A 16,782-nucleotide genomic window follows, 5' to 3' on the forward strand; every position below is an offset into this window, starting at 1 on the left:
CTAATACGGGTATGGTGAGATAAGGATTTGGATAATGTACCTTTCAAGGATATGTTAATGGAGAGGGTGAGAGTAGAGAAATTTGGAGAATCAAAAGGCAAAGATTGTGAATGAGTAAATCTTGGTTTTCTCTAGGGTTTCTCTCTCAAAATTCTCTCTAGAAGCTCTCTACATTTCGTGGGTATGGGTATTTATAGTAGGACACGTGAGGAATGTGAAAAGTTAGTTTTCATCCAAATAGGGTATTCTGGCGACTTGGCCTCGCTACTGGAACAAGTTGCGAGTTTAAGTCGCGACATAACCTCCAGGCTAAACTGTACTTTTTGTCCTATAGTGCTCCAGCTGTCATGACCCTTCAGCTTCTTGCATGCTTCACACGTGTGCCACTTTGGCAACTTGCCAGTATCTAGATCTAATCGCGAGACTCCTTTAAGTGCACACATCTTGAGTTTTCTTCATACTCTCTCATACACAACCCTTACATAATTCCCACCTAAATCCAGGGTATCTACATGTTGAATTACAAGAAAATTTGGCACAAGATAAAGCCAACACATGGTTGAATAAATTCAACCTTACAATCTCCCCCTTTGGCTATTCCAAGACAAAAACCTAAAATAGACTCTAGACTTAAATTGTGAGTTGGGAACAGTTGCCAAAACTCACTCACACCTAACTCTAGATTCTGTGAAGCTCTTGAACCATACAGACAAGTTACCTGAAAATAATAACACAATAAGATCATTGTAAGCAAAAACCTTGAGATGCATATAGAGCAAGCACAATGCAATCAAGCAACAAAAAGTATAGCAATAAAGCATGTCTTGACTAAACAAGAACAATCGCTATAAATAGTGATCACAGTGATCATTCACACAAGGAATGAACATTCGGACATGCAAGCTAATAAAATCAATGCAAAGTATCATTTACATGTCCAACACTCAACTGATACAAAAACACTAAGGTAGTTGTATCAAGGATGCAAGATCCAACAAGGGCACAAGAGTGGAGTACTAAAGAAAATGCATCACATTAACTAAAAGTACTAAGCTACAAAAGCAAAGGTACAAAGTAAACGTAGTTCAAATAGTTATAACATTCAAGCATTTATACCACACCATAGCCAAGCATTTAAAAACCAAGTACTAAAGTCATAGACTACTTAAAAACAAACCAAAGTACTTAAATAAGTGCTATGAAAACCCATGATTGAAACTAAAAACACACTTAAACCATAAGAACTATAAAAACTTATAAAAGTTCTCCCCTTCAAGGTAAGGCTTCCCCTCAAGAGCGAGTTACTCCATACTACTCCCCCTTTTTGACCGGAATGGCCAAAGGGCTAAGGTTGGTCTGTGAAGCTATCAAACTTGGCTGTGAGCAGGTTGATTTGGTCTTGAATGGTGGTCAGCCTATTGGAGTGCTCATTTTGGACTTCTCATAAGCCGTTAATCCTTTAAGAGTGATCTGAAACACATCTGGAGGGACTGCTGAAGATGAATCTCTACTCCTTTTACCACGCCTTCTAGAAGTTGATGGCTGTCCTTCCGCTTCAGTCTCGGTGTCCAAAGGCTCTCCTTGTGCGGGATCAACCTCTTCTTCATCGCCCGGAAAACAAACTTTGATCCTTTCGATTATTAGAGCATTAATAGCCGAAGGAGAAGGCATGAGACTGATATCGTAGGGAGTTTCCACACCTTTTGCATGAAGGATCCTCATGATTAGAATAGGGAAGATAAGCTTTGCCCTTGAGGATGTCCTTGTTTCATCGGCAATGATGTTGAATGCATGAGCACTAATGTCAATGTAGATATTCTCCCGAATCTCCATGAGAAAGATGGCTCTAGCATTGTTGATGGTGGTCATCTTCTTCACCAGGTATAGATTGAACATCATGATGTATGTGAGACATCGCAAATCCGCTGGAAAAGCAGCTGTGTTGAGGCATCTCCCTTCTCTAACTCCACCAACATGGGACTGAACCATTTCTATGGAGAGCATTCTGACCTTAAAGTGAGTGAAGTCGTGTTCCACATCTCCAAATCCAAGAACCTCATCAACATCCTCCACTTTAATGGTGAATTCATGGCCTTTAACCCAACAATCTATGACATCCTCTCGTACTATGGCATTGGCGTAGAATTCCCGAATTAGTGGTTCACAAACCCTGAGGAGATCACCAAGAAGCTTTTCCCAACCTCTCTTTTCAAAGCAGCTTGGAATGAAGAAATCCTTAAGATCAACATGGTCCATAAACCGCTCTTGGATCATTGGAACCTTCTCAAATTGCTAATTGTATCGCTTAAAGTGTTGGGCAGAGCGAAATTGAGTATTGTCCATTTTCTTCATCTTGTTAGCACGTTGTGCAGTGGTTTTCTTCTTTGGAGTAATCTGTAAAAACAGAGCAGTAAGTACCACAAAATAGAGCACAAAATATGATAACAAACTTGATTAGTAACAAGTTAGTACCAACATAATGGACATTGAATGTAAACCCTAAAAACAGAGATTTAAAGAGTAATTCAACCAAAAATGACATGTGAAGACATAAAGTATCAAACATGATAGAATCATGACATTAAGCACTCAAACATGTCAAAGTGTGTGTGTGTGTGTGTGTGTGTGTGTGTGTGTGTGTGTGTGTGTGTGTGCATCAAATGCAAAAGTGTGCAAACTAGGGCAAAGTGTAAAAACATATAATCATATGATGTTTCAAGATCAAAGAAACATGATTATCCCTACAAATTTGTATTCCATAGAATCCAAAGAGACACACAAAAACATCTAAGAGAAATTTTATCATGAACATGACATGCACAACATAACACAAACATGGTATAATGCACAAAAATGAAGAACAATCATGTAAAACATGTGGAATAGGCATTATACTAACAAAATCAACAAAACCCATAGACCAAACCCAACAAAACATCATCAAAACCATATTCAAACATCATATTTTCAAATCTCAACATAAACAAAAAATCCAAGAAATCTAGGGCTAGAAACATGAAATACTTTGGAAATAGAAGTAAACCCATATCTTTTCTTGAAGATTGATGAAGGATTGATGAAGAAAATGGAGGTTTTGTAAGTGAGAATGGTGGTTTTGGAAGAGGGAGAGGTGGATAAGACAAAGTGTGTGCGCGTGATGCGAGGGAAAACTGAAAAGTTTTTGAAAATTGTCATGGATTTAACCTTATTTGTGCAAAACACGCGATTTTCGAGACTGGAATGAGTTGCGAACAAGTCGCCAAAATCCCTTGACACAAATTTTGAAAAATATGTCTAAGTGTTTTTTGCGACTGGGAAGTCCACTAGCGAGCGAGTCGAGAGGGGACCCGCGAATCCTTCTGAGTAAGCTCACGACTAGAGCTCCACCTGTGAACAAGTTGCCAAAATAAGTCGCGAAAATCCCAAAAACCCAAAATATTTGAAAAATTTTTGTAAGTCTTTTTTGCGACTGGGGTACTGACTCGCCAAAGAGTCGCGAGAGCTTCTAAGTAAGCTTGCTACTAGGGTCTCGCAACTGGCTTGACCAGCAAGATTGAGTCGCTAAAATAGAGTTGCACAGATTTTGTATTTTTGATATTTTGCAAAAAAAAAAAAAAAAACTTTCCAAAAACAACTAAAAATACTTTGTTTTATTTTATTTTTGTGTTTGATCATCATATGATTGAGCATGTGCAACACATTTAATCAAGTACAATCACACAAATGAATAAGGCATTCATTGAACATAGACAAGTGTGATATGTGTTGATATCAAATATGAGATAGTCCTTAGTCAATTCAACCAAGACATACACAATTAGCACTAGGAAGAGTGACCAATCTCAATTATAAAAGTATGCATATATGACCTCTCACAAAACTTGATTACATAACTTTGAAGCTTTTCATTTGGCTTCTTACATTTCATAACATTTAATCATTTATGAACAAGAACATCTCATTTTTAGATCGATGCCTGAAATTTTTGATATTTCAATTTGATGAGCAAGCCTTTGGCTTTTTGGGCATCATACATTTTCATTACAAGTCACTTTCCCTTTTTGCTAGTCAAATACTAGTATGCGTTGATGGAAATATGCATGTATGCAGCAGAAAAATAACAGATCTACTTCATTCATAAAAGTTAACATGTACTATATAAGTTTCAGAATTTGAGAACAAGAAAGTGTACCTTGAAGCGATGAATTTCAAAATCGAAGATGAGAAGCACTTAGGAACACTTTCAATCTTCATTCCAATTCCACTAACGCCCAAGATGTGTGGTCTCTCAATCAGTTTTTGTTCAAGGGGATATGAGAGAGTGTCTAACACTCACATACACACCATTTCACAATGATGTCTCTCTTTTTCATTTTTTAAAATTCTGTATGTTTCTCTTTTTATAACTGATTATCTAATTGGGCTAGACTTTTTGGGCCTTTCCAATTGGGTTTTAGTATGTGGTTTAGAGTGAGACTAAAAGGGACCAATAAGACACTATCTCCAATGGACCTTGGGCTTTTATGTCAACTCTTGACAAGTCCAAAATTACCATTAACTATATTTAATACCACTATATAAATATAGTTGCACTCTAGGCCTTATTTATAAATTATATCCCAAGATTTTATTATACATGCAACTCTTTTATAAAATATTCGTAGTAATACAAAATCATGAATGTAGACTGCTACTTTGTAAATTACTACATCTTATCCTTGAGTACCTGGTTTAATACTTTAAAAGTTATTCAACATATATTTATGAAATCCAATTTCATAAATATATACTTTAGTAAATTCTTACCAAAGTGGTTAAGTTTAACTCTCTGAATAACTGAACCCATTAAACTTATCTCAAGAGAATATTTTACATCTCCATTAAGAGACTATGAATTCCATCTTGAGAATATATGTTCCATCAACACTAAATGTGGCTGCCCAACATACTGAGGTTTTGACCGTTATGTTCCATCAAAGCAACCTACACTTCATGATCAGGTCCATTATCCTTTCAGGATTGAGAGTTCATGTAAATAGAAGTCGTGAGATTTATTATTCATTTGACAGTCGTTAGGAGAATAATAAATATCACAGTGGTCTAGTTCAATATGTCTTAACTCTTAAAACATATCAACACATCAACTAGAAGTCTCCACTTCCATGATCAAGACAAATCATCTTAGTTGATATGTTATAGTCTTCTCAGATGAAATGCCCAATTTCATCACCGTTTACGAACTACAATTCTGAGTTTATAAAGAACTTGTGATTTATATCTTTTGTAACTTTTCATATAAATCACATACTATGCATCTCATGGACTATATGATAATGTCCCATATTCATGTTACCATTATTTTAGATCATAATAAAATAAATTTATTAATCACAATATTAAGTCATACATCATGTCATACATAATGTCATACATAGCATCATACATAACATCATACTGTTAGGATTTGTGCCCTTAAATCCTATTGTATGATGCTATGTATGATATTATGTATGACATTATGTATGACATGATGTATGACTTAATATTGTGTTTGATAAAGTTATTTTATTATTATCTAAAATAATGGTAACATGAATATGGGACATTATCATATAGTCCATGAGATGCATTGTATGTGATTTATGTGAAAAGTCACAAAAGATGTAAATCACAAGTTCTTTGTAAACTCAGAATTTATAGTTCGTAGTCGGTGATGAAATTGGGCATTTTATTTGCGAAGACTATAACGTGTCAACTAAGATGATTTGTCTTGATCATAGAAGTGAAGACTTCTAGTTGATATGTTGATATGTTTTAAGAGTTAAAACATATTGAACAGGACCTTTGTGAGATTTATTATACTCCTAATGACTGTCAAATGAATAATAAATCTCACGACTTCTATTTGCATGAACTCTTAATCCTGAGAGAATAATGAACCTGATCATGAAGTGTATGTTGCTTTGATATATCAGGAGTGAGATCTGAAGTGATGGTCAAAACCTCAGTATGTTGGGCAGCCACATTTAGTGTTGATGGAACATATATTCTCAAGATGGAATTCATAGTCTCTTGATGGAGATATAAAATATTCCCTTGAGATAAGTTTAATGGTTTCAGTTATTCAGAGAGTTAGGGCTAACCACTTTAGTAAGAAATTACTAAAGTATATATTTATGAAATTAGATTTCATAAATATATAATGAATAACTTTAAAGAATTAAACCGGGTACTCAAGGATAAGATGTAGTAATTTACAAAGTGGCAGTCTACATTTATGACTTTGTGTTACTACGAATATTTTATGAAGGGGTTACGTGTATAATAAAGTCTTGGGATATAATTTATTAATAAGGCCTAGAGTGCAATTATATTTATATAGTGGTATTAAATATAATTAATGGTAACTTTAGACTTGTCAAGAGTTGATGGAAAAGTTCAAGGTCCATTGGAGCTAGTGTCTTATTGGTCCCTTTTGGTCCCACTCCAAGCCACACACTAAAGCCCAATTGGAAAGGTCCAATAGGCCAGTCCAATTAGATAATCAGTTAGTTATAAAGGGAGAAACATACAAAATTTTTATTAGAAGAGATTAGAAAAGAAAAAGAAACGGTGTGTGAGAGAGTGTGAGACACATTTTCATTCTCCCTTGAAAACTGATTGAGAGACCACACATCTTGGGCGTAAAGTGGAATTGGAGTGAAGATTAAAAGTGTTCCCAAGTGCTTCTAATCTTTGTTTTTGAATTTCTCCACACCAAGGTATGCTATCTTGTTCTTAAATTCTGAAATTTACATAGTGCACGTTATCAATCATGAATGAAATAGATTCTAGTTCGTTGCTTCCGCTGTGGGTTTTGTATGAGATACAAAACCAGAATTTTTCCTTCAATTGGTATCAGAGCCAGATTTTCATATCATGATTATATAATGTGTGATAGAATTTTAAGAAAACTGTCATGTCTTTTAATATTCATGGAATGTGTGTATATATATCACCAAGTGAGATTGGTTGTGTCGTCATTGATTAACGCCAAGGAAACAGTTATTGAATTTCAATAACTGTATGTGCGTTTCCTTTTGTTAACGCACGGCTTGGTGATATTCATTGCATGACTTGGTCTTTTAAAAGCATGGTTGATACGGATTGGTGCTTGGACTTTTCTCTTGCACCGTTTGAATGTTTTTTTCCTGGCTTAAGTTATTGCACTAGTTGGACTTTCTTGCACCTTTTGGCCATAGAAAGATCATTTGGTATTAATTGTCTTGGTGGCCCTCGGTTGAATTGTTTTTTGTCCAAATGCTTTATGGCCATGAATGAATAGAATTCGTATAGGGAGAATTCCACCATCTGATAACACTTAATGCATTGCTTAAGTTTGTTGCACTACTTGGTTTAGAATAAGATAGGATTGTGGCCCACGGTTGAATTGTTTTTGTCCAAATGCTTTTTAGCCATGAATAAATAGAATTGGTATAAGGAGAATTCCACCATCTGATAGCACTATATATAATATAATATAATATAATTATCATATATTATATTGTACTTGGAATTGATGCATGGCTTGGACTTTTGTCTTGCATGAATATAGTCCACTTGCATGCATATAGATATAGGATTCTATTTGCTTATAGAATCCGTACATTGTTGTTCTTGATGGCCATAAATTATATATATATATATATATATATAATGTAATAAATATATATTACATATATTAATTTGTATATTATATTATATATAATATAATGTGGATTTTTATATGTAATAAAGGTTTTTATTACGTTATATATATTTATATACGTTAATGCTAGTTTAATGAAATTTATTCATAATTAGATTATGATTATTTTTTTCACGTGTCTAGCATTATTATCATTTTTTATCTTAAAAACCTTTATTTTGAAATATCTAGTGGGAGAGAGATTCAAGGGTTGGATTTCACGGCTTCCATTGTTGGTTCATAGTAGTGTGAAATATATACTTTGTCTTTGCCTCGAGCTTAGCATTCCATGCGGAGAGTATTTATTTCATGGTCCTACAAGATTGAATTTCCTGGTTTATAGTGGTTTGATAAACACCTTGTCTTAGTTTCGAGCTTTACATTCTATGCGGAGGGTGTTTTGTCATGGTACTACAAAATAAGCCTGTTAAAGGGATGAAATGTGGTTACACATGATTCTAGACAATGGTATACACTAGACTAAGTATTATAGTATCCTCTATGCTGAGTTCTTACTATTATTACTTAGAGGCTAAATGTAAAATGACATATTATTAGTGTTTGATAAGAGTTATCATGATAGCACTAATAATGAGAATAGTTCTCAATCAATCATAGTATTTTATGTTCACTCTATGCTGAGGGATATTAACTATGAGATTGGGTTGTCGTTGCATATATATTATTTTATGGTTTTATTAAGGTTCCATATTATATGCTTTTATGCTAAATTGATAATGTCCAATTTACTTATTATATTCATGTTTATTATTTTCAGATTTTGTCATGGCATCATTTAGCCCACTTGTTTCTATTCTTAACCAAAACAAACTGACTGGATCCAACTGTGTTGATTGGAAAAGAAATTTGGACATTGTTCTTACTGCTGAAGAGCACAAATATGTGCTTACTCAACCATGTCCTAACTTTCCTTCATTAGATGCTCCTCTTGAGGAAAAACAACAATATGATCGTTGGCAGAAATCTAATGAGATGGCTAAGTGCTGCATCCTAGCATCTATCTCAAATGTTCTACAGCATCAAATGCAGGATGTAGAACTTGCTTCGGACATAATGCATAGTCTAAAGGAGATGTTTGGTGAGCAAGGCCGTTCTGCAAGGCAAGAAACCATGAACCAAATTTATAATATCAAAATGGCTGCAGGAAGTTCAGTGAGGGAGCATTGTCTTAGGATGATTGCTAATCTGAACACATTAGAAGTTTTAGGTGCCGACATTGATGGAGAATCCCAAGTGGATATGATACTCCAGTCACTACCAGAATCATTCAAGGAATTCAGACTCAATTATAATATGAACAAAAAGATTTATTTTTTGTCTGAATTAATGAATGAGTTAGTGGCGGCGGAAGACATCCTTGGTACTTCTAGTGTTGAAGCCAATGTTGGTGAAGCTTCTACTTCTCAACCTAAGTCGAAAGGCAAGGGTAAGAAGAAGAAGAAGAAGGACTTCACTAAGAAAAATGGTAAACAAATTGCCTTAGGGGTTGCCAAAAAAGGAAAAAAAACCAAAGGAAAGTGTTTCTATTGTGGTGAAAAAGGACATTGGAAGAGGAATTGTCCAATATTCAAGGCTGCCAAGAATAAGGGTATGAAAAGTTCATTTCTTCTTGAAATGTTCATTTCTTCTTGAAATATGTTTGGTACAGAATCCAACAGATTCCTGGTGTGTGGATTTAGGTTGTACTAATCATATTTGCAATTCTTTGCAGGGGTTTTAGGAGACCAGAAAGTTGAATGAGGGAGAACTATTTCTTACTTTGGCTAATAGGAGCAAGATTCCGGTTGAAGCTGTTGGAGTGTTTAATTTGTGTTTTAAGTCTAGAGTTTTAATATTGGAAGACTATTTGTATTTACCTAATGTTCGTAGGAATTTAATTTCTGCAACTTACTTAGGTAAACATGGATATTGTGTTATCCTGAAAGACAATGTTGAAATAAAGAAGGATAAAGTGTTTATCTGTTCTAGCAATATTGTGGATGGTATTTATATTTTAACTCCTAATAAGCATGAATTATACAATTCTAAATTAGATAGTAACTCTCATGTGAAATCATTAAAGAGAAAGTTTCCTTCTACTAGTGATGCATATCTATGGCACTTGCGTTTAGGTCATATTAATTCAAGTAGGATTCAAAGACTAATCAAAAATGGACTTTTACAGCCCATGGACTTTGATGGTTTTCCAGTTTGCGAATCTTGTTTGGAAGGTAAGATGACCAAACGACCTTTTAATGCAAAGGGTAGAAGAGCCCAAGATTTGCTAGAACTAGTACATTCAGATATATATGGTCCTATGTCAATCCAAGCAAGAGGTGGCTATGAGTATTTCATTACTTTCACTGATGATTACTCGAGATTTGGTTATGTGTACCTAATGAAACGGAAGTCCGAAACTTTTGAAAAGTTCAAAGAGTTTAGGGCTGAAGTTGAGAATCAATTGGGTAAACACATAAAGGCCATTCGATCTGATCGAGGTGGCGAATACCTTCTTGGTGATTTCAAGAATTACTTGACTGAAAATGGGATTATATCCCAGTTGACTGCACCTGGAACTCCACAACAAAATGGTGTAGCAGAAAGAAGGAATAGGACTCTTTTAGATATGGTTAGGTCCATGTTGAGTTATTCGACTTTACCAATTTCTTTTTGAGGATATGCCTTGAATATTGCAATGTATCTTCTGAATTTAGTACCTTCGAAGTCTATTCCTAAAACACCTGTAGAGTTGTGGAATGGGCGTAAGCCTAGTATGAGACATCTCCACATTTGGGGTTGTCCAGCACATGTGTTGAAAGGAAAGTCTGACAAGTTATAGTCTAAAACAGAAGTGGTATTTTTTGTAGGGTATCCAAAAGGAACAGTAGGAGGTTTATTCTATAGTCATAAGGATAATAAAGTGTTTGTTAGCACAAATGCCAAATTCTTGGAAAATGACTATATGAATAATTTTACTCCTAGAAGTAGAATTGTCTTGGTTGAAATGAATGAACCTGTAGTTGAACAACCAATGGATGGAACTAGGGATGATGTGACTGTATTAGATACACCACAAGATACTACTCATGAGATGTCTAGTACACAGGTGCCTCGTCGTAGTGGGAGAATTATTCGGCCTCCTATAAGATTCATGAGTTTGGGAGAAACTTATGAGGATATCTCAGAAGAGGCTGAATCAGATCCTTACATTTATGATGAAGCAATGAATGATATAGATGCACATCATTGGGTCCAAGCTATGAAATCTGAATTGGATTCTATGAATTCAAATCATGTATGGGATCTTGTAAAGGCTCCTAATGGCATTAAACCTGTTGGTTGCAAATGGGTTTACAAGAGAAAGAGAGGGATAGATGGAAAGGTTGAAACCTTTAAAGCAAGACTAGTGGTGAAAGGGTATACACAAAAAGAAGGTATTGATTATGATGAAACTTTTTTGCCAGTAGTCATGCTTAAATCTATCAGAATTCTCTTATCTATTGCTGCTCATTATGATTATAAGATTTGGCAAATGGATGTCAAGACTGCATTTCTTAATGGCAATCTTGAAGAAGAAATATACATGTTGCAACCAGAAGGTTTCATAGCAAAGAACCAAGAGCATATGGTATGCAAGTTGAATAAGTCCATTTATGGACATAAACAAGCATCTAGGTCATGGAACATTAGATTTGATCAAGCAATCAAGTCATTTGGTTTTGAAAAAAATCTTGATGAACCATGTGTGTACAAAAGACATCGAGACAAAGTAGTAATGTTCCTAGTGCTTTATGTTGATGATATTCTACTCATTGGGAATGATGTAGGGGTAATGTCATCGGTTAAAGTTTGGTTGTCAAGCCAATTTGATATGAAGGACTTGGGTGAGACTAACTTTATTCTAGGGATCAAGCTTTGGCGAGATCGCAAGAATAAGATGTTAGGCTTATCACAAGCTGGATATATAGATAAGGTTCTAGAACGGTTTAGCATGCAAAATTCCAAGAAAGGATTGCTTCCTTTTAGACATGGAGTTCCTCTGTCTGATGACCAAAGGCCTAAGACTCAAGAGGAATAAAATATGATGAGACAAGTTTCTTATGCTTCTGCAGTGGGAAGTCTCATGTACGCCATGCTTTGTACTAGATCAGATATTTGTTATTCAGTTGGCATGGTCAGCCGATATCAATTAAATCCAGGACCAAAACATTGGCAAGCTGTAAAGCATATTCTCAAGTATCTTAGGAGAACGAGAGATTATATGCTTGTTTACCATAGTGAGGATTTGATTCCCATTGGCTATACAGATTCAGACTTTCAGTCAGATCTAGATTTCAGAAAATCTACTTCAGGATGTGTTTTCACCTTGGGAGGTGGAGCCATAAGTTGGAGGAGCATTAAGCAATCTTGTATTGCAGACTCTACCATGGAAGCCGAGTACGTTGCTGCTTGTGAAGCAGTAAAGGAGGCTGTTTGGTTCAAGAAATTCCTTTATGATCTTGGTGTTGTGAGAATGGAGCAAGTTCCCATCACATTGTTTTGTGACAATAGTGGAGCGGTTGCACAATCCAAAGATTCAAGGAATCACAAGAAAGGGAAGCACATTGAGAGGAAGTACCACATCATTCGAGACATTGTTGCTCGTGGAGATGTTGTGGTAGCAAAGATTGAAAGTGCAAATAATCTAGCAGATCCTTTTACCAAAGCCTTGCCTCAAAGGACTTTCGAGTCACATTTGGAGGGAATGGGAGTTAGATTAGTGCACAATAGTCTTTAGGGCAAGTGGGAGATTGTTAGGATTTGTGCCTTTAAATCCTATTGTATGATGCTATGTATGATATTATGTATGATATTATGTATGACATGATGTATGACTTAATATTGTGTTTGATAAAGTTATTTTATTATTATCTAAAATAATGGTAACATAAATATGAGACATTATCATATAGTCCATGAGATGCATTGTATGTGATTTATGAGAAAAGTTACAGAAGATGTAAATCACAAGTTCTTTGTAAACTCAGAATTTATAGTTCGTAGTCGGTGATGAAATTGGACATTTCATTTGCGAAGATTATAACGTGTCAACTAAGATGATTTGTCTTGATCATGGAAGTGGAGACTTCTAGTTGATATGTTGATATGTTTTAAGAGTTAAAATATATTGAATAGGACCACTTTGAGATTTATTATTCTCCTAATGACTGTCAAATGAATAATAAATCTCACGACTTCTATTTGCATGAACTCTTAATCCTAAGAGAATAATGGACCTGATCATGAAGTGTAGGTTGCTTTGATATATCAGGAGTTAGATCTGAAATGATGGTCAAAACCTCAGTATGTTGGGCAGCCACATTTAGTGTTGATGGAACATATATTCTCAAGATGGAATTCATAGTCTCTTGATGAAGATATAAAATATTCCATTGAGATAAGTTTAATGGTTTCAGTTATTCAGAGAGTTAGGGCTAACCACTTTAGTAAGAAATTACTAAAGTATATATTTATGAAATTGGATTTCATAAATATATAATGAATAACTTTAAAGAATCAAACCGAGTACTCAAGGATAAGATGTAGTAATTTACAAAGTGGCAGTCTACATTTATGACTTTGTGTTACTACAAATATTTTATGAAGGGGTTATGTGTATAATAAAGTCTTGGGATATAATTTATTAATAAGGCCTAGAGTGCAATTATATTTATATAGTGGTATTAAATATAATTAATGGTAACTTTGGACTTGTTAAGAGTTGACGGAAAAGTCCAAGGTCCATTGGAGCTAGTGTCTTATTGGTCCCTTTTGGTCCCACTCCAAGCCACACACTAAAGCCCAATTGGAAAGGCCCAATAGGACAGCCCAATTAGATAATCAGTTAGTTATAAAGGGAGAAACATACAGAATTTTTATTAGAAGAGATTAGAAATGAAAAAGAAACGGTGTGTGAGAGAGTGTGAGACACATTTTCATTCTCCCTTGAAAACTGATTGAGAGACCACACATCTTGCGCATAAAGTGGAATTGGAGTGAAGATTAAAAGTGTTCCTAAGTGCTTCTAATCTTTGTTTTTGAATTTCTCCACACCAAGGTACGCTATCTTGTTCTTAAATTCTGAAATTTACATAGTGCACGTTATCAATCATGAATGAAATAGATCCTAGTTCGTTGCTTCCGCTGTGGGTTTTGTATGAGATACAAAACCAGAATTTTTCCTTCACATACAATAGGATTTAAGGGCACTAATCCTAATACACACACTGAGGTGGTTGAAGAACAACCTCTTTTGATCACGTTGTTCTTATTCCCCTTCTCTATTGAGTTTGTACAAGTATCATCTTCCTTTTGTTGTCAGCAGGCTGAAGTCATACTACATACAGTAGCTTCTCTCTTCCTTACTGGCATATTGCGGTTGGGTAATTGGGTTTGGATTGGGGTTTTTGGATGCATGATGGGCTATTATCTCTATAGTTTATACACAAAGCAAGATATTGAAAGATTTAATCTGTGTTTGATGAGAAGGATTTTGAAAGTGATCCAATCTTTTTTTGGTTTCTCATTTTCTCTTTTTGGATCCTAATGCATGATTGGTTGATTTTTTAGAGAGATTCACTTACTCTTTATTCAAACTTTGGTTTGATGAGAGATTTAATCACATGATTTTTTATTTTAAAATTTTCAAGTTAGGGGGCATTAAAGCACTAGCATCAAGTGTTTTAAATGCTAAACTTTTAGAATCTAGTACACCAAACACCGTTATACCAAATGTTCCAAATGCCAAAACATTTTAGCATTTGAGATCGTATGCTTCTAATAGTAGAAGTGTACAATCCCAAATGCTAAAATTGAAACCCACTTTTTATTAATGTTCTCTCTCCTCTCTAGTATTGACTCTTACTCTTTTAGTTCTCTGTCTCCCATATTCTCACTTCTCTCTTCTCTCTCATCAGACCTTCTATCTCACTCTCTCTCACTCACTCCTTGTAGATCAAGTAGGATGGCAATGATTCATGGGTTTTTGGTGGTTTATTCTAATTGCGTGGTGGTGGGTTTGAAAGTCCGATTTGGTAGTGGCGTGGAGGTGATTGATTTGATAATGGTGGCTGTGGTCCAATAGTTTTTGGGTGATTTTGGTAGGTTGGTTTTGATCTTTTTTGGGCTACTTTGATTTTGTGGTTCATTTCAAATATTTGCCTATACATGTTATGATGTTTGAGTTTTGATTTTTGGTTTTGGGTGATTTTGGTGGGTTTGAGTTTGGTGATTTTGAGTTTTGATTTTTTTTTTTTGTAAATAGTTGTAGAGAAGAGTAGCAGAGAAATGGAGAGGAAAAGAGAAAAAGAGAGAAATAAATTAAAAATTAATAGAAGATGAAAATAGAACATTTGATAGATGGTGTATTGTCAAATGCTATATTAAAGTAGAAAAAGTGAGTTTTTGTGTGTGAAACTAACCGTTTTTACAACTCTTGACACTAGTGCTATTATTTCAGTCATTTTTGGTGGGATTAGTGGGTCCTATGTCAACAGGTGTCATATGTATCGTGTCTTACTTGTTTTTCCGTCCAACTTAACCACCAAATAAAAGGTAGGGTGCAAAGTGATACACGGGTATTAGTTTAAGGGAGTAATCCTGCATTCTTGTATCTTATGGGGTAAGTGTAAAATGGGTTATAGTTTAGGTGATAAAATGTAATTTCCTCCTTTGAGTCCTTTCTTTTTTATCAACTCTAGCTTCGATATTTTCTTTTTTATTTCTTCAATACTTCCATTTTCTTTGTTCAAACCTTAAATGATATTGACAAAATAGGAAACATTTTTTTTTTCTTTTAATAAATTTTGATATATAAGAAGATAACAATATAATGATTATAATATTTTTGAATTTTCAAAAAATAATTTTTTGATATAAAATTAATGTATCAACCAAAAGTTCATAAAAGAAATTATCAAAGGAATAAGAAAAAAACCTTGAGTAGGATTAAAAAAAAAAATTCCCTAAGTTGGTATGATTATTGTATCGGAAGCAACAACCATAAGTAAGATACAGAGGTCTTATGAATCGGATGTAACATGGCTTTCCATCTAAGTTAACTAGTAGAGTTAGTTTATGGCAGTAAAGTGTAATGTTCTTTTTTTTTTTTTTTTTTTTTTGAAACAAGCGCACACAAGTGGCAGGGAAAGAGATTCTAACACAAAGGCACACTATAAATCCACCTAAAAGCCATGTGACAAGTTATACTACACATAACTAGGGATGACAATTTAAACCTACCATGGGCGCAACATGGGGAGTACACCTCGTTCAAGTGGATCAGGGTGGAGAATAAAATGGAGTCACCACCTAGATTAGGTCTAGGAACCATAAATATAGCACCCTTCATGGAAGGACTGATTGATTACCAGAGCACGTGTCTGGAGTTTAGGTATAGGGATGAGAAGGTGTTAGGCACGTAACCCCACCCGACCCATGAGTCGGCTTCCACTCATTGTGTCTTACATCTTAATCTTATTAAAGGTATTTTCAATACTTGCATTATAGAATCACACACACACACACACACACACACACTAGCATACATCTAGCAAACAACATGACATCATATCATCCTAAACCCTAGCATACATGGTATTATATCATATCTAAGGTAGAAACATAGACATGACAGCAATCACATAAGCATATCATCATATCCAAGGCAATGGCATATAAACTTGCATATCATGTTCATCAAAACTCACATCATATTCATCAAGACAAAACATTACATCCACAAACAAATGCATGTTCATGTGAATGTATCCCTTACCTTACTATATCACAACACCTATGCATCAATGCATGGACATGTTATATGCATGTTCATGACAAAACAAAAAGATTAAGCCTTAAACTAGCATACAAAGAACAAAAAAAGCAAACAAACATGGAGGTAGAGACTCATAAGTATAAAACAAGACAAGGTGGAGGCATATTATATAAGTAAAATAAAGAAATAAAACAAAATTGTTTGGATTAGGGTGTCTGGGCTTGAGTATTCGTGCACATAC

Source organism: Castanea sativa, chromosome 5, assembly GCF_040712315.1.
Source record: "Castanea sativa cultivar Marrone di Chiusa Pesio chromosome 5, ASM4071231v1".
NCBI classification, from domain to species: domain Eukaryota; kingdom Viridiplantae; phylum Streptophyta; class Magnoliopsida; order Fagales; family Fagaceae; genus Castanea; species Castanea sativa.